The sequence below is a fragment of the Cnephaeus nilssonii genome, assembly GCF_951640355.1.
Source record: "Cnephaeus nilssonii genome assembly, chromosome: 12".
In the NCBI taxonomy this organism is placed as follows: domain Eukaryota; kingdom Metazoa; phylum Chordata; class Mammalia; order Chiroptera; family Vespertilionidae; genus Cnephaeus; species Cnephaeus nilssonii.
In genome coordinates, this window is record NC_137083.1 from 29,895,303 (window position 1) to 29,919,413 (window position 24,111).

A 24,111-nucleotide genomic window follows, 5' to 3' on the forward strand; every position below is an offset into this window, starting at 1 on the left:
TTTCTTCCCACAGGAAGAGATGTAGTTGGCTGTACCAGCTTGAGTGATGTACAACGCAGATGACAAATTTTTCTTCCTTTGGGACCTGTCTTTGTGTTGCAAACTAAAGGGGGAAAATTCAATGCAGAAACAAGCAGAAGCCTCAGCCAGACACTTCGTCATGCCCCTGTGAGGGCACTAGTGCCCTTTATTGCTGACTCTTTATTTCCCAACTCCCCACAGCACCATATTCCACATAAGTTACTTGTTAAGAAATAATGTCCTTTGCATTAAACATACATTCCCTTTCTGTAAACAGGCTCCACTTTCCCTTGCAGATAGTGAGCTGAGCTGGCTTTTTGACCTGGCCTTTAGCCTCTGTGCCTTTTGGATTTCTGCCTTTCTTCTAATTTTTTAAAGTACTTTTTCTTTTTTTTTTTTTCTTTTTTGCTATTGAACAAAAGCTTTTTTTATACTACTCTATAAAAATTGTGATTTGAAAGTTTACCCATTTATAACATACAGGAACCTACTTCAGAGGTTAACAACAAATAATGTTTACTCGTTCTGCAATGGCATGTATTAACTTTTATTACATTTCTGTGAAAATATCCTTTAGGTGTCATGACAAATAATCTCAAGGTCACTTTATTTCTCATGTAGTATAAAACATGTGATAATTTGCAATATTTTTTCACCAACTGCTTTATGACTTGATTCTATAATGTCCTCATTAAAAGAAGAAAAATGTATTCTTACAAATGCTATTAATATTATAAGTAATGACTCAGGGTGACTGCAAACCTGGTTCGAAATTACTTTGTACATTATGCATATTATTAGCAGTAACGAAATGGCAAGAACAATTCTTATGGGCTCTAACTAAAAAGGCTATGTAGACTCACACTAATTATTTTGTCTATTTAGCAAGTAAAAGTTTTAAAATGACTATGTATGTATAAGTGTATGTGTGCTAACATTCTCATACAATATTCCCCTTTAACCTGTGTTCCTTAAATCAACTCATTAGTTGATCAAGCTAGTATTATAATTAAACTTGAATTTGAAAAGGTTTCATTGTCTGTTGATGTTTCTCAATTCTTCCGTTGTCCATTTAGTTACTATTTTCATGAAAACGTGGATGGTCTAAGGTCAGTGTTCTACTCATCAATCTTTAATGACCAGATGTGTATGTGGAAACACACCAATAAGATGTCATTATTTTTAAAAAGATTTAGCTACTTCTAAGCATTCAATTTGCTAATCAATTGAAGAACAATTTATTCAGACAGAAATGAAGTCATGTTTCTTCAATATTCAAAATTAAGATGTAGGAAAATTTCCACTTTCTTGTATCTCCATTTAACTAAATTAAATTTAGCTTCACCAACCTATGCATAAATTGTCTATTATAATAAGAAGGGGGGAAATCAAGAACCCATATGTGTTCTTAAGAGCTAAATATGAATTTTAATGAGTAAATAAGTAAGAAGTATATTAAGACCTAACATTCCTATTTTCTCATAAATAAAATTTCAAAATCATTTATTTCTTTTTTATCTTTTTTTTTTTTTAATCCTGATCTGAGGATATTTTTACATTGATTTTTAGAGAGAGTGGAAGAGAGAGGGAAAGACAGAGAGAAATGTCGATGTGAGAGAAACATATTGATTGGTTGCCTTCTGCATGTGCCCCAACCAGGGCCCTGGCCAGGGAGGTAGCCTGCAACCTAGGTACTGCCCTTGACCAGAATCAAACTGGGACCTTTTTTGTCTGCAGGCAGATGCTCTATCCGCTGACCCAAACCAACTAGGGCTCCCCTTTTATCTTAATGCATAAGTTACACAAAGGAGATAACATGGGAACATTCATATGCAAAATATGATTGTGATCAGGTAGCCAAGGGATGACAAAAGGGAAAATAAATGGAAGAGCTATTATGCAGATATATTCTTTGGTAGAAAACAAATTTGCACACACAAAAAAAAAACTCATTAACAAATGGAAAGCTGGTGGTCTGACTAAAACTTTTACATACTGTGCTTTGTGCCTGCTTTTTATCCTATTCTTAAACCTTCTTCTCCTCACTCAGCATAATTATTTTGAGTTTAATCCACCTTGGATATCATTTGTCCATTTTTATTGTTGTGTGGTGTCCTATTGCATGGTTATTTCATAATTGTTTATGCATTTCCCTATTGATGGGCATCTGGGTTCTTCCCAGTGGTATTCTGAACTGGGGGACAGGTGGGAGGGTGGAAGGAATAGAAGGAACTTATTAATGGGCAGGCACTAAGAAACATATGACAGCGATAAATATGTGAAACTATCTTAATTGTAGTGGTGATTTTATGGGTGTTTACATATGTCATATCTGATTAAACTATACACACTAAATATGTCCAATATTAACATATTAATCTGTAGTCTTCCTAATTTATTTGATCTTAATAAGAATTTTGATTGTCTGACTGTTGGGAAAAGATCTGGGCAGATATCCCAAACATAACAGCAATAATATTTTCTTCCAGTATTTAATTATTTCCTCTTTATCCTACTCTAAAAAATTAAGATTATTTTCATAATTTTGCATAAATATCAAGGTTGATTTTATTGCCAGATAAAGTTTTAATCACACATTTCCATTTCCCTGGGTAAGGTAAAACTTAATGTGGAAAATATGGTTGGTTGATACGCTCACTTCTAAAACATCCAATTCAGATTTCTCCCCCTGCCACTTAATTACATTTTTATACTGATTCCCATATAGCAGTGGTTGGCAAACTCATTAGTCAACAGAGCCAAATATCAACAGTACAACGACTGAAATTTTTTTTGAGAGCCAAATGTTTTAAACTTAAACTTCTTCTAATGCCACGTCTTCAAAATAGACTCGCCCAGGCCATGGTATTTTGTGGAAGAGCCACACTCAAGGGGCCAAAGAGCCGCCTGTGGCTCACGAGCCGCAGTTTGCCGACCACGGCCATATAGTAATGTCTTCAGGCAATTATTTTTCAATTTTCCCATGCATCTTTGGGTCCTGGTAGTATATTAGTATATTATACCTTCATTTTATGGAGGTGGTGGAGAATGTTTAAGTTCATAATGCAAATACTACTGAAAGTTAACCAAATGATATAAAAAGAGAGAGATTGCATGAGTCATTACAGGGAGCTTATAATATTACTGAAGTGATAACAAAAGGTTCTGTTGATGAGATAGTTCATTCATACCCTGAAGGCATAACCATAACAACTAATGAATTATTTAACGTTTAGTCCAAAGCTAATTCAATAATTTGGTGGGCTATATTTTGCACTCTCAGTGTTTATGAAGCATTAACAACATTCAGGTGACAATTTTGTGTTATAAAAAGTAATTTATTTTGCTTTACAGCCACTTGGCAGTGGCTGCTGAACATCATTGCTAATCACAATGTATTACATACTTAAATTAACTGCTCACTTGCATATTTTATAGATTTGTAATAAATACTGAAAATTAAATATTGATACAGATTTATATTAAAATTTCCAAAACTTATTTTTTTAAATACATATGATAATTTGGTATGTAAAATGAATATTTATATATTTTATGTAAAATTTTCTTATTTTTTTCTTGAAGACTGGTCCTATTTATGTTGCTTTTTTGTTAATTTTGTGTTTAGGAAACATCTATCTTACCTAAATTGGACATATAACTTAGAAGCACCATTTGTATGAAGAAAACGCAATAACTGGTGTGAGTTCTGTTTTGAGGCAGGAGACCAGGGATACCTCAGGTCTCCACCTAGCTTCACTACCAGCTGGATGTGTGTGCCTTCCCTCACTCTGTTTTCCTGTCTTTCAAAGTGGTTTGACTTATTATTTAACTAGTCAGGGAAAGACAAATAGCACATGATGTCACTCATATGTGGAATCTAATGAACAAAATAAACTGATGAATAAAATAGATCCAGAGACATAGAAGCATGGAAAAACAGACTGTGGAATTTCAGAGGGAAGGCAGAGGTGGGAGGATGGGTGGGAAGAGAGTAACCAAAGAACTTGTATGCATCCTCGTACTAATATAACCCATGGACACAGACAACAGGGTGGTGAAGGCCTGGAGTGGGAGGTAGGGCAGAGGTGAGCTAGAAGGTTTCAATGGGGGAAAAAGGAGGACATGTGTAATACTTTCAACAATAAAGATTTAACAAAAAATTAAACTATAAATTAAAAAAAGAGGGTTTGATTAAATAGACAAGTTTCTTTTAAACTCTAAGACTGTGCTTTTAAGTTTTGTGATTTGGGGACAGGATTCTTACATATTAAAGTGTATGTTTAAGGAGAAAAAGAGTTGGTACTAGAATAATTTTTTTTTTGAGAGAGAGAGAGAAAAAGGAAGGGAGAGGGAGAGAAACATTGATGTGGAAAACATTGATCAACTGCCTCCTGCATGCCCCCTACTGGGGATCAAATCACAACCCGGGCATGAGCCCTGAGTGGGAATCAAACTGGTGACCTCTCAGTGCATGGGATGATGTTCTACCAACTGAACCATACTGGCCAGGGATGTAATAGAATATTTCTGACAAAAAATTATGAAATTGAGAGAAGAGTTTGGGGGAGAAAAGCCTGAAGTATTTTCAGGCTTACTGGTTTCCACAATGATTTAGCCATTGATAGAATAGATGAATAGTCACTAACTTCTATATCCTCTACCACCATAGATAAAGCCCAAAGCACAAGAAGACATTATACTAAACTAGAGGCCTAGTGCACGGATTCGTGCACCGGTAGGTTCCCTTGGCCTGGCTTGTGAGCATCGGACCAAAACCAGCTCTCTGACATCCCCTGAGGGGTCCCAGATTGTGAAAGGGTGCAGGCCAGACCAAGGGACCACACTGGTGCACGATCAGGGCCGGGGAGGAACTGTTGGAAGGTTCCAGGGCTTGTCTGGCCCATCTTGCCCAGTCCCGATTGGCCAATCCCTGTTGGTCGGAATGTCTGCCCCCTGGTGGTCAGTGCACATCATAGGGACTGGTTGAAAGGTCAAACGAATGGTTGGACACTTAGAATATTAGGCTTTTATTATATAGGATGACACTGCTATACTTTCACATTTTCAATCCACTAGCCTGAAAGAATATGATGGATTGAAATTTGCAAGGTAGAGAATATTTCCTTTCAATGAAATAAGCTTCTGTGTCATGAAACAAAAGGAAAATATTTGGAAATTGAGATGGTCAATCCAACCACTAAAAGCTACAGTTGATTTGTTATTACCATGGTGAATGCAATGATTGGCAGAGATCTGGTTTGCATTTCAAACGTGGAGTCCCACATAGCAACATCCCAAGTCTATAATTAAGGATTAAGTAAATCTCCAAAAAATCAAAAGTCTGATATTTGAGCTTTTGCAAAAAAAAATGCTGAGAGTAACTTTGAAATTACATTCCAGGGCAGTCATTAAGATTGACGGATTCCATCAGATCCTGATGGAAAGATTTAGATTAGAAAGGCAGGGTCTGGAGAAGTTGGTTTGTCCCTTGAGGTCCTTGGAATGATTGTTTCCTTGGAAATTATATTGCAAACTGTCCTTACTATTTTCAAAGTGAGCCGAAGAAAAGTGATGTGCTCAGTTGCCAAACTATGTGTTTATAAATGCAACACAACTACTAAGCCACATTACTCAAGGCTCATGTAGGCGAACACATATATTGTTTTCTTTTTCTAAACATCTTTTTTAATTAAAAAGAGATTACTATGGGGGAAGTTATTTCAAAATTAAATTGCTGGCATATGGCTAATGGGAACTATTTCTCAGATATGTACAAAGTTGTTTGCCCTTTTATGAACAGAAAAGAGTTGGGCTGGGGATATAACCTTTAAAAGAAATACAAATAAAGGGGGAAATAAAGTCTGAAAGTGTTTATATTTTGGTGTTTGGTTTCATGTATTTGTATATATGAGTGAAATACCTTTATTTCTTCCTGTTTTACTTTTTGCCCCTAGTTTTGGGGGTAGTTCTTATAAAATAGTAGCATACACATTTTATTATATCAAACAAACAAAGATTTTTTTCTAGATAAGAATAAAAATGCTGTTACTTAGGGTGAGAAATCTTATGTACTCAAAACTAACTTTTACATAGAACAAAGTAAACTAGCTTTTAAAAAGTTCATCTATTTTTTTATAGGAATTAGCACTTTAGCTGTATTGTGTCTAATAATATTTCTAAATTAGTTCCATATTATGACAGGGGTAATTTGTTTTGGAAATACTTTAGAATCACCAGTAATAAAAACTGGTGTTTTTATTACTTTTTATTTGTAAAATTATTTTATCACTATTTCAATGGACAGTATATGCATATTCATATTGATTGTTAAATTTTCACATTTTATTTTTTTTTCTTTTATTGAATTTATCAAGGTGACACTGGTTAACAAAATTACACAGGTTTCAGGTGCACAGTTCCATAACATATCATCTGTACACTGTGCTATGTGTTCACCATCCCATGTCAAGCCTCCATCCATCATCACCTCCACCTATTTTTAATAGTTAAATTTGCATTATATGACTACAAAGTTCAAATGGTCATCTTATATCAACATATGTGTGTAGGCACAATAAATTCTAATCTAATGATAAAATCATTACCCATGCCTTCCATATTTGTGAATGTAGCAAGGCTTTTAAAGCACTAATTTTTGCCCAAACTTTCCTGGGATAGAAAATATCCTGTTTGGTGTCCCTAAGATGGCCAATTTTAGGTTTGGAAAATATGTTAATTATAATACTGATAGTAAATAGGCATCCAGGTTAATACATGAGTTGTGGATTGTCTCAAACACGGTTCTTTAGAGCAACTCAAGCCGTAGCCTCTGAACATGGTAATGCATGTGCACAACAGCTTACATAGAGAAGAATAACAGAGCCATAAAGCTAGAGAACTCAGGGATGGAATCCATATCTCATAAAGGAAGAGAGTTAGGAGTATTCTTTAAATACCAGAAAGAGCAAACGCCACAAAAGCATTATTTTAAATATTAAAATCATGAAACTAACTAAACACAGAAATAAAAAAGAATTTAACAAGATAAAGAACTGACAATTTGAAGTTCATATTCCTTATTTTAAATGCTTTACAAGGATTATATTACATTATTGACCATTTATTCTTCTCTAAGAGACAGTTGGAGGAAGAGGAGATAAAAAACAAGTCATTTACCCTTTTCCTAACTGTTATTTTATCCATGAAATGAATCCATAAACTGGATTTCAGAAGCTGCCATACTAGACTTCAGTTTTCACTGTTATGCATCAGAGAAAAAATTACTACTATATTTAAAGCAGACCAAGGGGCACTACATTGAAGTGTGTGTGTGTGTGTGTGTGTGTGTGTGTGTGTGTGTGTGTGTGTGTAGAGAGTTGGAGTCCTGCAGCCCATAGGCTTGTCCAGAGTAGATGCTCAGCTAAGCCATCTCTAAGGGCCCTTCTCACAAACTTTATGATTCCATTATCCTAGTCTGATCTTATTCTGAACCACCTTCCATACATCTAACCTTAGCCCAGATCAGTCTTTGCATGATGGGGATTCAAGAAGCTGTTTGACCATTTGCTTGAATGTGCTTGATTTCACAGTAACAGCAGCTCATAAAAAGGCTAACTGTATGAAAGACTGAAATTAAGGGCCCACAAAAAAATTTGTCAGTGAGTGACTGTCATTCCTGCTGGTTTCTGAATGACTCTAGTCTCCCAATGAGATCCTGAATTTGGAAGCTGCATATTCAAATGCCAGAAGGATTTAGACATAAATGTGCAGATGGCTGTATAAATAAAATTACTGTCACTGACTTCTTATTTTTCTTCATAAAACTGGTGCTGTGATTCTGGCTAATCTTGTCACAGCCATTTTACCATTAAGGAAGGCATTATTTGAAAATTAAAAGCTTTCCTATTTTTTATTCGCATCTGAGATTTTGCTCTAGTTGAGTTTGCAGATGTACTCAGAAAATGCAGTATTTAGAGTTTTTAAAAAAAAAGAGTAAGCAGAAAGAAAACCTGCTACATCATTACTTCTTTTGAGAAAGAATTTTTTTAAAAGAAGAAATGAGTTTTGTAGATTTTTGTCCAATAGTATTTTTCCTAACTTTTCTCTGCATAGATGAGCAGACCAAATAAGACTATTACTTTGGGGCTATCAGGGGTCTTTTGTATGATCCAATATCTCTTACTTGAGATTGCCCAATAAATAATGTCATTTGGGTCACCTGCCTAAGAAAAATATAAATTTATGTTTTTTATTGTTGACACTATTATAGATGTTCCCCATTTCTCTCCACCATTGCCCACCTCCACCTAGTCCCTGCTCCCCTCTCCAGACCTTCACCACACTATTGCCTGTGTCAGTGGGCTATGCATGTGTTCTTTAGCTAATCTCACCTTCTTTAATCCAGTCCCTGCCACCACCTTCCCCTCTGGGATCCCACAGTCTGTCCCATGTATCCATGACTCTGGTTCTATTTGTTCATCAGTATATTTTGTTCATTAGATTCCACATATTAGTGAGATCATATGGTATTTTTCTTTCTCTGACAAGTTTATTTCACTTAGCATAATAATCTCTAGGCTCATCCATCCTATCACAATGGGTAAGAGTTCCCTCTTTTAAAAAATTTAAAAAATATATAATTGATTTTAGAGAGGAAGGGAGAGGGAGAGAAAATCATTAATGATCAAGCCTACAACCCGGGCATGTGTCCTTGAACTGAATCAAACCAGCTAGGGCAAGAGTCCTTTTTTTTTTTTACAGTCTAGTAGTAGTCCATTGTGTAAATGTACCATAGCTTTTTTATCCACTCATCTACTGATGGGCATTTGGGCTGTTTTCAGATCTTGGTTATTATAAATAACACTGCTATGAACATAGGGGTGCATATATTCTTTCTGATTAGTGTTTAGGATTCTTAGGATATATTCCCAGAAGTGGATTGCAGGGTAAAATGGCAGTTCTATTTTTAATTTTTTGAGGAAACTCCATACTATTTTCCACAGTGGCTGTACCAGTCTGCATTCCCACCAACAGTGCATTAGGGTTCCGTTTTCTCTACATCCTCGCCAGCACTTGTTTGTTGATTTATTGATGGTAGCCATTCTGGCAGGTGTAAGGTGATATCTCATTTTAGATCTAATTTGCATCTCTCTGATGATTGGTAACATTGAACATTTTTTCATATGCCATTCTCATGCTTCCTCATGTTTATATTTCAGCCAACATTTAAGGCTCAACTCACTTGCTATGTCTATTACATGAATCCTCCTTTGGTCTTCCTTCCCAAATGTAACCTTTCGCCATGAGCCCCAATTGCTTTCCATTCTTTTCATATGACCTTTATTAATTTCCTCCTTGCATATATACATTGTCTTTAGTTTCTATCTCTTAAAAACATAGATCATGCATTCACTTCCATATTTCCTAGGATTTAACACTTTCCCTGGTACAGAATATACATTCAAAGTAAATGTTTTTGAAAAAATAAATAGGAATATTTTCCCTTACCATGTGGGCCAAGAAACTAGATGCAGCCAAAAAATAATCCTGAGTGAAATCAGATAATTGGTAGTTTAAAACAGATAATATGAACCAACAATAAAAATATTCAGTTCAACCTCAATAATTTTCACCAAAGAATAACTTTCTTTTCACAATGCAATGCATAATCATTGCACAATGCTCTCTACTTATACACCATGATGGAAACAGGAAAAGAATAAGTTGACCTTTCTCCCTTAGTTCTCTGGAGGGAGTATCAAGCTTATTGTTGCTATTTTACAAAGTAATCAAGAAAAATGAATTTAATATTCCATCTTTTATGTCATTTAAAAGTTGTGTTTTTAAATGGAAAAAAAAAAGTGTATTCTTCCAGGAGTATTGGTCAACAATAAAAATAAGTACTTGGGTTTTTACCTAACACATGCTTATTGTAGATAGTAGTTACAACTATATTAGTCTTCTCTTATAATGTCTTGACATTTATTGCACTAAAATATTCTATTGCCACCTATAATTCTCATGAACAGCATAGTATTCTGTATTTGATGGATTTGGATTGCTGATAAGGTCAAGCTCAAATTAGCTTAGCCTTACTTTAAAGTATATGCTTTAATAATAACCCTAACTGTTTTCTTCACATGCTGTCTTAATGTTGATTCCTGAATTCTATGCTTCTTAAAAATAGAATGAATAAAAGCCAGTGATTTAGTATCTACATAATTAGGTAGCACACCACTGTAATAGCATCTTTAAGCAAGGGAAATTTCCTATTTGATTGTGTTTGAATTAAATGTTATCAGCTCAAAGTTAATTTGTTGCAGTTTCCATTTCAATTAATCCTCAATTTTGAAAGCTTACAAGTTGAAATATTAAAAATGCATTCTATTGATTTGGTTGCTGATACCCAATAAACTGGCATATAACAGGTCTCTTAGTGAGTACACTCTAAAAAGTGTACCTTTTATTACAACATAACATATACAGTAAAGACTAAATAATAAACTCAATTACCTAGTTTTTACAATGTAAACACATTATTTTAGCCAGCATCCAAATAAAGAAATAGACCATTATCAGTGCTGAATAATATCCATCAAGCCCTCTCATAGCCCCTCCTCCTCAAAGAAAATCAGTACCCCAACTCCTACCTCTATGACAGTCTAGTTTTCCTTGTGATAAATAGTGTCTTAGTGCATTTGAGCTGCTATAACAAAAATACCATAGACTGGGTGGCTTCAACAATATTAATGTCTCACAGTTCTGAAGACTAGGAAGTTCAATATCAATATATCAGTAGATTTAGTGTCTGGTTAAAGCCCACTTCCAGGCAATTCCACTTCAAAAGATATGTTACAAATATCCGTAACAGTTCTATGAACAGTTATTGCTGTCCCTTCACATGTAGAAAAGAGAAAGAGCTCTCTGGGGTCTCTCTCATAAGGGCATTAATTGATCATAAGATCTCTAATCTTATGACCTAATCATTCCCTTAAAGGCTCCACTTCCAATTACCATCATGGTGCAGGTTAAAATTTTAACATATGAATTTTTGTGGGACACATTCAGTCCATTACAGACAGGCAAGTGGGTAAGTAGGCAGTAGATAGATGATAGATAGATAGATAGATAGATAGATAGATAGATAGATAGATAGGTGATGGGTAGATTAGATAGACATCAGTATATGTGCTTTTGTGTCTTATCAAAATTATGGTTATAAGTTCTATTTACATTATTGCTTGTGACAATATTTTGTTCATTTTCATTACTGTATGTCATCCCATTATAGGAATATACCATCATTTGTTTATCCATTCTATTCTTGAAGCATATCTGAGTTGATTCCAGTTTATAACGATAACAAAAAGAACTGTTATGAATATTTTTAATATATCTTCTAAAGTGGAATAAGGGTCAGGGGACACATGTTCAGCATTATTAAATATTTTATGTATAAATTTAATGTAACTATTTTCATAATTATGTGATATTCAGTACCTATAATACCTTATGTTAAATTACTAAAATAATAAATTTGGGTAAATATAGAGAATACAAGTACCTCTATAATAATTAATAAATACAGGGAAGAGAGGAGATTACTGTTCATTGGGTAGAGGTGGTATAAAAAGTAAGATTCCACAACTTTGAATCACAATTTACAAAGAGAAACAGACACATTCCACACAGTCAGGAAATAACTTTTTGAGTCAAAGAAGTAGTATAATTAATTTATAGGTCTTTAATTCAATAATCTAGAATAGAAAGAGCTCAAGGGATTAACTGATGCCCTAAGAGGGCTCATACCACAGCCTCAATTTATAATCAACTAGAGCCCGGTGCATGAAGTTTGTGCACAGGGAGGTGCGGGGGGGGGGGGGGGGGGAAGGGGAGGTGGGAGGGCTCAGCCTGGCCTGCACCCTCTCCAATCTGGGACCCCTCAGGGGATGTCCGACTGCTGGTTTAGGCCCGATCCCTGTGGGCATCCCTATCACAATCCGGGACCGCTGGCTCCTAACCACTCATCTGCCTGCCTATGTGATCACCCCTAACCCCTCTGTCTGCCTGCCTAATTACCCCTAACCCCTCTGTCTGCCTGCCTAATCACCCCTAATCACTCTGCCTGCCTGCCTGATGCCCCTAACTGCTCCCCTATCTGCCTGATCACCCCTAACCACTTCTGCCTGCCAGCCTGATAGCCACTAACTGCTCTCCCCTTCTGGCCTGATTGCCCCTAACTGCTCACTCCTGCCAGCCTGATTGCCCCCTAACTGCTCCCCTGCTGGCCTGATTGCCTCTAACTGCCTCTGCCTCGGCCCCCGCCACTATGGCTTTGTCTGGAAGGACATCCAGAAGGACATCTGGAAGGCTTCCGGTCTATGTGGTCTAATTATCATATTACCTTTTATTAGTATAGATGCCTTAAATAGTTGTTTCTAGATGTGCTGGGTCTCTATGGCAGCGCTAGAATCACTCATTACCTTCTGTTTAATGGATTCTCTCTTTAAAAAAAAATATTTTTATTGTTGAAAGTATTACAGATATCTCTTTTTCTGCCATTGAACCCTTTTAGGCCTCTCTCCCCACTCCTGCCCCAGGCCTTCACCACACTATTGTTTGTGTCCATGGGTTATGCACATATGCCTGTAAATTCTTTGGTTAATCTCTTCCCATCCCTCCCCACCCCACTGCCACCTTCCCTCTCAAATACTAATGCATTATCTTCTAATATTATGATAGGATTAGCTCTATTTTTTTAAAGTTTATTCATTTTGAGGACATATGAAGATGAAATATACACTACTAATGCATCAAGATGAATGTTTAAACTTTTATTCCAGTCAAAGGCCAATTCTAAAGATAAGATCATCTTTTATTACTTTGAAATGGACTAAAGCATCAAGAAAGAAGCATGATTTAAATTTTAAATTATAAGTAAGATACAATCCCCTGAGTTTTGCTTAACCACAGTGTGTTGGTTATTTCTAAACACCTATATTTCAAATATCAAGTTCTCTAAATGTAAATTAAGCACACTAAATTGGATACATTGCTATAAAACACACTTGGTAGGAAATCTCAAGTTTACTTTATTTAGGTGTCAAGGGGGAAAAAAAAAAGTAACTCTACAGGAAGTAAAATAGCTGACAAGGCAAAAAAAAAAAAAAAACTATATTGGAGGGAAGTAAATCAACACTAGAGTATTCTAGGTGACCTTCTATTTATAGAGTCAATTGACTGACATAGGCACAAGCACTCTACACATGATTTTTGCTTAATTGAAGAGTTTGACTGGGATATCTAGCTAACATTTTGAAAGAGAGACTATACTAACTGCTATCACTTTCTCACTTCCCATTTACTCTTATTGTAAAGTGTTGCCCTTTTCCATTTTCTGCTGAAACTACTCTCTCAAAGGTCATCAAAAAATTATGTGTCCCAAGTGAAATGCATCTCATAAATACTCATGCAGATACTTTAGTGCCCTCTGTTTCTTCATTTGGTCAATGCATGTCACAGTGGCCTGTCCCTAATCTATCATTCTTTGACAAGTTTTATTTAAAATATGGTGCCAAGAACTCAAAGTGACCCTTCAGCTCTGGGCTAGATGAGACCATGAAGTCTTTTGCTCACCCCCCCCCCCCCTCCCATACTGTAGGTCAATTATATAAATTCTATCTGAAAGTGTCAGGGCTTATCTTTCAAATAAATCTTCCTGTGGTTTTAAAACTCTACTGTCTGGCATTCCAGAGTTTCTTCAAGTTTGAAATGATTCAATTATTAATTAGAGGAAGCAATATAGTTTAGAATTAAGATCTCAGGCTTTGAAATCAGATGACCTAAGTTCCAATTCCATTTTTTGCCATTATTAGCTATTGGACTTTGAGCAAATTAATTCTCACAGCCCTACTTTCCTACCCCATAATAATATGGTTCTGTAATAGTGCCTACCACTTAGAATTATTATAAGATCCACATAAGATGCCTTTAGAACCTGATAAGATTCTTTTTAAAAAGAAACATATAAGATAATGAATATAAACACCCTAAATGACATACTTTTTAAACCACAAATAATGTATTATTGTTGTTATTTTTGCTATTTCTTTTAGACAGATGTGCAAATCATAAAAATATCTGATAAACTGACCTGAAATTATAGTACAAGTAAGGCTAATTCAAAGTAATCTTATTGGTCACTTACATAATCAATTTTTTTCTGGTGTATTTTGTCCCATAGCATCAATCTTACTATAAATAAGCCCCAAATTTTATCATGTCAGATTTTTCTGGTTAAAAAGGGTAGGTACCCCTTTGGGCTGATTGTTGAAAGATGAGTAAAAAATTGCTGGGCTATTGAAATAGGGAAGAGTAGTTGAGTCAGGGGAAATCCATGAACACAGGTGGAAGGGAAGGACCAGCTGACATGAGAAAGCCGAGCGGGCCGAGTGCTGCTGGAAGTGGCACTTGTGAGGGAGGAGGTATTAAAGGAGGAGAAGAGCATTATTTTGCTTTAAACTATAAAATGAGACACATGCAATTTTCCCTTTATAAGCCCACTACTGCAGCAAGGACCTTAGGGAAAAAAAAAAAACACCCCACACTTTAGCCTTATTAAGAGCTTGAATTACAAAGCTTGATTCTATAGGGGACTCCAGAGACCTTTTACTGAAGGAGATAAGGAGATAGGCTGCTCCACACTTGCTTCCCCCAATTCCCTCAACCTCTTCATTCCTAGTTCAACACAAGTATAAACAGAAATAAACCTCCACTCATTTCTCAATTCATAGGCTCAACAAAAATGATCAACCCATGGCCCTAGCTGGTTTGGCTCAGTGGGTAGAGCATCAGCCTGCAGACTGAAAGGTCCTAGGTTCAATGCTAGTCAAGAGCACATGCCCAAGTTGTGGGCTCCACCCCCAGTAGGGGGCGTGCAGGAGGCAGCCGATCAATGATTCTCTCTCATCATTGATGTTTCTATCTCTCTCTCTCCCTCTTCCTTCCTCTCTGAAATCAATACAAATATATTTTAAAAAATTATTCTATCTAATAAAAGGATAAAATGCAAATTAAGCATCACTCCATCACAAAGATGGCAGCGCACATAGTCACGAGATGGCAGCACCTAGTCCTCTCAGCCCCATTGGAGTTCCCCACTCCCGGGGGGGCAGCCGCTGAGAGCGGGCAGCATGAGCGGCCTGGTGGAATGCTTGCTTCGTCGCCCCGGTGACAAGGCAAGCGTTCCACGCCCAGCCACAGATGGGCCTCTGGGCCGTGGAGAGCCTCTGGGCAGCAGGCGTGGAGCGGCCAGGCCCCGCAGAGATATATGTGTGTATATATACATATATATATACACATATATATATATATACACACACACACACACATATATATGGGTTGATCATATATATATGATCAACCCATGCTCAGGAAGTACTGGAGGTGAAGTCATCTGCCATTTTTGTTCTCTACTGTAAAGCACGAGGGCCAAAAACATTGGTGGAGCCACAGTGTCTGCATGCAGATGTCCATTACTAAAGGAAATTGATGGACACATGCATTAACCAGGCAAATCATAAATCATTCTGGGCCATGATATCAAACAAGGCATCACTGCAGTCTGAAAAAATAAAATATCCATTTTTCTCTATTTTGAAATGAAGAGTGAAATTCTGTGTTTTGGGTCATACCTAGTTCAACTTGATATATGTTTTCCTATAAAACAAAAATCTTGAATGACTTTATTTTAAAGCTATTTTTGTAGCCCTACTACAAAAGACAAAGGAATATTGTAAGTTAAAATGTGTCAATTCTGTTTGTACCGTGTCTCATAATTTATGGTGTTATGGATAATATTTTATTAACCAACCAACCACACATCTCAATAGTATTAGCTAAAAAGGAGTCAACTGATCTTTAGGACTTTTGAGGCAAAGAACAAAGAATATCAAATTTCCTATTAAATATATAAATAAAAAATTTTAAGATGCATTAGTACAACTGCAGATCAATCCTTTACTAACATCTCCCCCTTCATTTTAGTTATAAAATATGCTAAAATAATGTGGTAAGGCCGTTTGCATACATATCTGAAAATAACCACTACATGGGTTTCATTTAACTTCAGGTCTGTGAACAAATACTTATTTTCATGTCACAGCTTTGCATTTCCTTAATAGGAGTTACTATGGAAAAGCTTATGGTAATTACTCATATAAATACTATGAAAACTACAAAATGGAAAAAGCAAAAAAAAAAAAAAGCCCATTTTGAGAGAGGGTAAAGGAATAGTTATTTTCTCAGCACAACAGGCTATCTCTGTTAAAAGATGATTACTTTCCCTAATCATTTCATTGAATATCACATTTAAATATAGATTTTTTTGTACTCAAAGCTAAGCACAGTGTACTAATTTTGTTCAAATATGTACTCTATCTTATTAAATCTTTGTATCTGTCCTTTAATGACTATTTTACTTTACTGTTATTGCTAGGGAATGTCTTTTTTGGTGGTTTCTTTAGTTTGTATTTAAGATGTAATAAAATATGAGCCTCCTTATTATCATAAGACATTTTATGACAAGTTGTATAATTTAATGGTCACCACTTGGGCCCCTTAATTTTCTGATTGAGATTCTAGCCTCATTGAACAATGAATGCTATAATTTGTCGTTCTACCTGAGTTGAAATATGCAGGGCTCAATGAACTCTAAAGCATTTTTATAATAAGACTTTGCTTTTATTCTCCTCATAAAGGCCATTGGTTAATTCTGAAAACTCGTATCCCAAGTGTTCAGGATGTTTTCCTAGTAAAATAATGTAGAAGCAAGTAGACTCTGCAGGTGCTCTTAACTTCCTTTGCTGGGAATGAGTTGCTTTGTTGAAAATACAACTTGATGATTAAGCCCCCTGCTTTCTTGATGCATAGAAATTAAAATCCTGATGTAAGATAATGAATATTCAGTAAGATAATGGCATACCAAGCAGTATAACCTGAGAGCATTGCTTTTATGTAAAATACCAGTCAGAATTATGCAAACTATGATGACATTCTGAAATAATTTCTTTAACATAAAATAGCCACCATTAATATAAAATGCACGTTACAAAGAAAATGAAATTTTCAAGGCATAAATTAAAATGTTTTGTAAAACTAGCCAGAACATATTCTGATAACAAACACATGTGATGCCATGAAATAGGTGAACTTGGCTGACAGTGATTCTGTTTAGGAACTCTCTTATTTCTCTTCTAAAAGCACCTAACACCATTATTGTATACTGTTGGAAGCTGCCCATTGTCCTCACTAGCAGAGAGGTGTGGACAAGGAACCTGGAAGGCTGGTCAACCTTGAAGCTCTGAAAGGTCAGAGCCAACCACCCACTGTTTAGTTGAGACAATGGTAGCTAAAGCAACTTCCACCTTTTAGTCTTATGTAAATCCTTGCTGATGGGCTATCATGGAGCTATTACTGGAATTGCCAGCCTAGGGGCTATGCGTGTATCCCAAAACCTGAATAAAAGGGATAGCAAGGCAGAGCAAAGTGAAGTCCTTCCCCCTGAGTTGGGCTCCTGCCTGGCCCCCAACATTTCCAAATTAGTATTTTCTAGTCTCTTTCATTTGCGTGCGGCCTCCTCCAGAGCCCGAACCCTGAACCTGAACCCTGAACCACGCGGGATGTGGAAAGGGGTTCACTACAGTATACTTGCAGTGTTTACTTCATAATTCCTCAGAGAAGGTAAACCAGGTTGAAGTCTCTTTCTACATCTGGGATTCTAGAGTCTAAACTAAGCGTAGTACTTCACAATCACACTTTCTAAACAGAATCTGCTGTTTAGAGTACAAAAGTTCTTTATAGATTATACATAAGAAAAAAAATAAGTACACTAATGGGCTGAATACAGGCTAATCCATTTAATATAGGAATCCTGATGTAAGAAAGTGAATATTCAATAAGATAATGGCCTACCAAGCAGTATAGACAGGCATTTAAACATGTCTCCACAGGTGTTTCCAGATGTTGCTTTTTGTTATCTTCATTCAGTTCTAGTTAAATTACATTTTCTTTGGCTTCTTTAATAAATATAAAAACAAGAGTCTTCTTGTATAAGTTTCATGTTAAATTTCCTGTCTTGGGTTACTCCTGAACTGCAAGTCAGAGATTTCTGTCTTACAAAAAAAGTTATTAAAATTTCCATCATTGGACAAATATGCCCCCCAAATTATTCTCATTTATCTTATTGCCCCCATCTGCTTTGCAATGTTTTTGTTTTTGTGAATGACAACTGTGCTATTTTATTCATCAATTCAATTTAACCTGCTTACATCTGTTTATCCCCCATACCTGGCATAGACCTCAGACACTTCACTGACTGTATAGACCATGTCTCATCAGCAGAAAGCCTACAGCTTAGAGAAAGCTCAGTAGCAATGGAGGGCTCAGCCCTCCGTACAATTCCATATGGGAGGGATGACAGATAAGCTCTACAAAAATCAGACCAATTTCTTCCTCAGCTTGCTAGCTGTAGTGTGAGATAGAATAACCAGTTTAGAACACAAACTTTACATTCTCTTAAATCTGGATTTGGATCCTGACTATTCTCCCCAGTAGCCATGCAATGTTGGTTATGTTATTTAATCTTAAGGAATCACTGTTTCCTCATATTTAACAGTAAAGTAGAAGTTTATGTCATATATGGCTGCTGCGAGAATTAAATGATATAGCACATATAAAATATGTAGTATAGAGCCAGACACTAGAAAACACTTTATAAATTGCCACTATTTGCATTCTCATTGTTCAGTATAGAGACAAATGGGTGAATATTCAGAAGCTTATAGATAGATGGCATTAATGTTCAATACAGTAATAGGGTGTTATGTTATGAATCTAAACCACCAATATTGCAGTACCATAGTTTTTAAGAAAAGAGAGGAGCCTGTTAAAAATTGAGCAAGTTTGTCATCAAAATAGTAAAGCTAAAGCCAAGTTTGGAGCTAAATAAACACATAAAGATACTTTTTTTTTATATTGTTTAAAGACATGATGGAGAGTTACTGGGAACAGCAACATCAAGAATGACAAAAAACACATGTTATGTACCTACTGTGGCCCTACCACACGCACCACACAGAGAGCATGGCATGGCTCCTGAGGTCTTATCCCTGGAACCAACTTCTCAGTCTGTGACAACGGAAACAGGCTTGCTTAGCATTTTGCTGGCTTCGCAAAATATTTGGTCTACAAATTATATTTACTCACAGTTTTTCCCAATTCCCTATGATATTTTTCTCAGAAATAGAAAGAAACAGGCCACCTCTGAGATCAGATGAATCCTGACAAACAATTACAGTCGTCTGGGTTCAGTGTTTCTCAAATCGCTGTCCCTGGGAAAAAGTGCTACCCGATGATAGTGGGCAAGGAAAATATATTTTGGTAATTATTCTCAGGGTCATTTCTGTGCTAATGTCAAGGATAGTCTTTTAGACTCTTCTACAGCAGATTACACAATATTACCAAAATGTGTTTGATCACAAAATGAATATTTTAAGGGATTTTTTAATTTTAAAAATTGTTTCCAGTTTTATTAAATATATTTGCTGTACACCATTGTACTAGTCCCAGGTGTACAACATGATGATTTGCTATAACCTGAAATAATTACCACAATATATTTAATTAACATGTATCACCTCACAGATACAAATTTCTTTTTTTCTTGTGATGAGAACTTTGAAGACTTATTCTCTTAGCAACTTGCAAATAAACAATGCAGTGTTGCTCAGTGACACATTTGAATGCTTTTGCACAGTTCTTGAGGAAGCATTTGTTAGAGAGATACTTTAGTTAAAAAAAAATAAATATTTTCAAATGAAGGAAGTGTAAAATGGTATTCTCTTGTATAAAAATATCATCTAACATTTGCCAGGGTATCTAAAGAGGAAAGAATGGAAGAAGGAAAAGAGGAAGAAAGGAATGTAGTTCACACACTATAACAGTTTTCCTATTCAGAAAATAACACTTTTAAACAAAAGCAATTCAATTTTTATTTCTTTAATAATTTAAACTCTATTTTTACCATGCCTAAGTTAAATACTAATAAAATCAAGATTACTTTATATTGCATAAGCCATTGTTTCATGTGCGTTCATTTATTCCAATAGGAGAATTGTTTTTAAAATAAAATTATAGAGCATTTACTAGTAGCTTTTGTCACCTAGGGAATGTTCTGTGGGCTTCAGTTTCAAAAGTTAGCACCAAATTTAGTATATGTAGGTTCAAGAAGAGTGTTGATAAGGCTTTCCCAAGATGAATCCTGCTAGGTTGTAGAAACTGTTTGATTTCAGAAGCCGTGCTGTGCTACTAATCAGAGCAGAACTGCACAATGTGCTTTCACAAACTACAAAGGCCTATCTGCACAGCTGTGGAGTCAGTCCTCAGCGCTCAGGCTACAGTCCCCAGCCTGTCCCCTCCTGGTGAACAGAGCACTAACCAAGAGGCAGTCTCTCTAGGAAAGGTGATGGTGATTCATGTCCCACAAGGATAAGGTGTCCTGGCAGGATGCTCAGCTTTGTCTGAAGGGCACAAACGAGTAGCAGGACCTGAAAATCGCAGTGTTGTAAATAGCACAAAACACACACATTCTCGTCTTAGTCCTGCTACTTATTAGCTATGTGACTTTGACCCTGTTAGTTCCACTCTCTCATCCTCAGTTTCTTCAATTACAAAATGGGAATAATGACACAGGATGGCAGCAAACATCCAGGTGTATAATGTGCTTAGCATGAAGAGAGCCTTCAGTCCAGAAGCCAGTTTAATAGTTATATAGATAATGACTATTTCGGGAGAGACAAATAATCAACAACCAACTCAGCAACAAAAAAGAAACCTCACCCTGACTAAGTTCTTTTAATGTCTGACATTTGTCTTTATTCTTTCTGATCAGTGTTTCAGAGCTCTGATTTTCTCCTTCATGTAAAACATGGCTCATCTGTTTACAATATTAGGTATGTTCCATTTTACAATCCTGTGCTATTTAATAGTTACTGATAGGATTAACTGTGAATTTCAGTGATTTTTGGCACTAAAGTCCTCAATTGATCTTTTCATGGCTGGAAAATTTTATTTTGTTAAGGACTACTTCAACAACTGAAAGTACCTATAAGGCTTTAAAACCACTGCAGAGCATAATTTTTAAGCATTCTCCGAGATGTCACTACATATAGTTATTCATCACCACATCCCGGAGCATGTTGAATTTTATGTGTGTGACATGATGTAATATGACAGGGGAGACACCACTGAGCCTGATTTATTGCACATATACACACACACAAAGTGTGAACAAAGATATCACACAAAGTCCTGTCTCAAAATACAGTTGCCAAATTTATGGATTTTCTAAGCTAAATTAAATGGAATAATTATGAATTAAGAACTCTTTTAGAAATATGTTTAACAATATATCCTAAAAGATGTGTCTTTCCTGGAATTACCATTGTTCAAAGATATCAAGAGGGAGAGAAAGTGGTGAGTAGATATGAATGCACACAGCATCATCTGGCTACACAAATGCTCTTACATCATCATTCAGCTAGCTAGCCTATCTTTAGACCAGATATTAGTTTGATTTAGACTTTTTTTTTCTTTGAGTGCTCAGAAAGTGTTCCAATGGTTCTGTAGGAAAGATGTCTCTCTGAAGAATTTTCCAAATATTTTATATTCCTTAAATTGGTTCTCATTCTTAAACCTTCCCTAAACTGATGCAGGTTTTACAAACCATAAATGGAGAGCTTTGATTCTACCCTGAATGTTTTCCTCTTAAAGGATTATTAAGCATTAATGTTTAAGTACTTTACTTCAACTCAGAGAGAATAATCCTATACTCATGGTTGAAGATTTCAAGAGTCAAGTATTAGATGTAAGAAAGTACTCATTTATGAAATATTTTTAACCGCTGACTTATGAAGTTAGTGAAGGTCACTAAGGGATTGTAATAATGGGAGCCATTTAATTCATGTCTACTCTGTTCTATACTTTCCTTTCACCACCTCCTTTATTTCTCTCAGCTCTCTATGACATGTAATGTTATAACCATTTTACATTCAAAGAAGCTGGAGCTCAGCCCAAGTTAATACATCCGAGAATACAGAACTAGAAGATGGCAGTCAGGTGTGAATCCAACCCTGTCCATCTTCAAAGCCATTATTCAATTTTCTCTATAACATCAGCTCTTTTATGTATGTGTCCATTTTTTTCTGAGTTAAATTTATAGGGATGGTATTGGTTAATAAAAATTATACAGGTTTCAAGTGTACAATACATCATGTGTACATTGAATTGTGTTCACCACGCAAAGTCACTTCTCCTTCTGTCCCCATATATTTGATCCCTTTTACCCTTTACTACTCCCATCCTCCTTCTCTCTGGTAACCACCATACTGTTGCCTGTGTCTGAGTGATTGTTTTTCTTGCTTGTTCATTTGTTGTGTTTGGTTTTATATCCCACGTATAAGTGAAATTATGTGGTTCTTAACTTTTTCCATCTGACTCATTTCACTTAGTATATTCTCAAGATCCATGTTGACACAAATGACTGGACTTCATCTTTTCTTATGTCTGAGTAATATTCCATTTAATATGTACCACATCTTCTTTATCCAATCATCTATCACAGGACACTCCAGTTGTTTCTCTTTGACACAAAAAAGATCTATAGGCAAAGGGATTTACAACTGCTCCACCACTTTGGGTTTCATTACTCATTAGCCAGGGCTATCTCTGGATTTAGATTGGAGATTAGGGAAGAGCTAGCTTATAAATGTGAGAGGATGACTGAATGGTTAATGGAATTAACCTATATTTGGCCAACACTCTTGAATGTTTTTTGTTTGTTTGTTTGTTTGTTTTGGTGGGGCAAAGCACCATCCTTGAGGGTGGGAACAAAGAAGTAAAAGGTAACTATGAGAATTTTAGCTGAGGTGGTACTATGGAAGGCAGGACCATTAAATTAAAAAAATACTGTATAATGACTTGCTTTAGGGATATGAGAAATTCAGTAACAAACTTTGACTTGAACAACTCCGTAGAACATTTAGTGGATGTTTGAAGCAGAGTCTGAGATCAGAAAAGAGTTTGAGGCTAGAGCCAACACAGTGATTGAATCCAGAATCACACTGTGAGTTTGCTGAGACACATCTCTTTGTGAAACATCAAGTTAAGGTTAGAGTTAAGTTAGGCTTGCTGTCATAAGAACAACATCTCTATGAGGCTTTCTGGAATTAACACAAATGCTGACAGATTAGGCTATTAATTTTCATCAGTTGTATGTTATGCTGTTAGTCATCAAGCCAAGCATATTTGACAAGTCTATTCAATTCACAGCATCAACTTTCAGTATATTTTTTTCACTTCAGTTTCCATTATTTACTCTTGGCCTTTTCTGAAAGAAATTCTTTAAATCAAACCTGTTTTCTTGGCTCAGAGACAAATTCACACCTGACCTATTTTTCACCTTCTCTATATGAGTAAAAGAGAAGATGGAAAAATATTTGAACCAGACACAACAGAAATATTTGAACTTATATGCCTCCCATTGACTTAGTTTATAAGTTTATTTTCAAAGCGAGGCACACCTGAGGAGTTGAATGAAGTGCACAGTATGGTTAAATCTAGGAAGTCCTGATGTTAATTCTATACAAAATCTATTGTGAGACATCCTGTGACTGGTTCACGTTGAAGGGTTAATGTCAACTCAGTAGTAGATGCAGGATTAAAATTTGGAGACCATAACATGATTACAGGGCTGTGGTTATTTCACTATACAATACTTTCAAATATAGTGGGGGGTTTTTTGTACTTAAAATATTTCTTCCCCAAACATCATGAATATTCTATTCCCTTTAACTCTAGAATAACATTCATTTTGGGATGGGCTCTTCATGATTCAGAGAAAGATGAATGCCAAAGATAATTACTAGATTGTTATTAAAGAATCCTTTTCAAAATTGCAGTCACCAGATTGAAAGTCTGATAACTTTCATAACATCAAAGAATACTATTATCAAAAGACTTTATTCTTTATTA

General features: G+C 35.8%; 1 protein-coding gene across 1 annotated transcript in view; it reads right to left on the reverse strand.

Annotated features, from left to right (window-relative positions):
* The window catches only part of ZNF804B (zinc finger protein 804B), a gene marked incomplete at its 3' end in the record, with an annotated part of 398,915 nt that overhangs the window by 96,693 nt on the left and 278,111 nt on the right, over nucleotides 1-24,111 (reverse strand). The window lies entirely within an intron of this gene.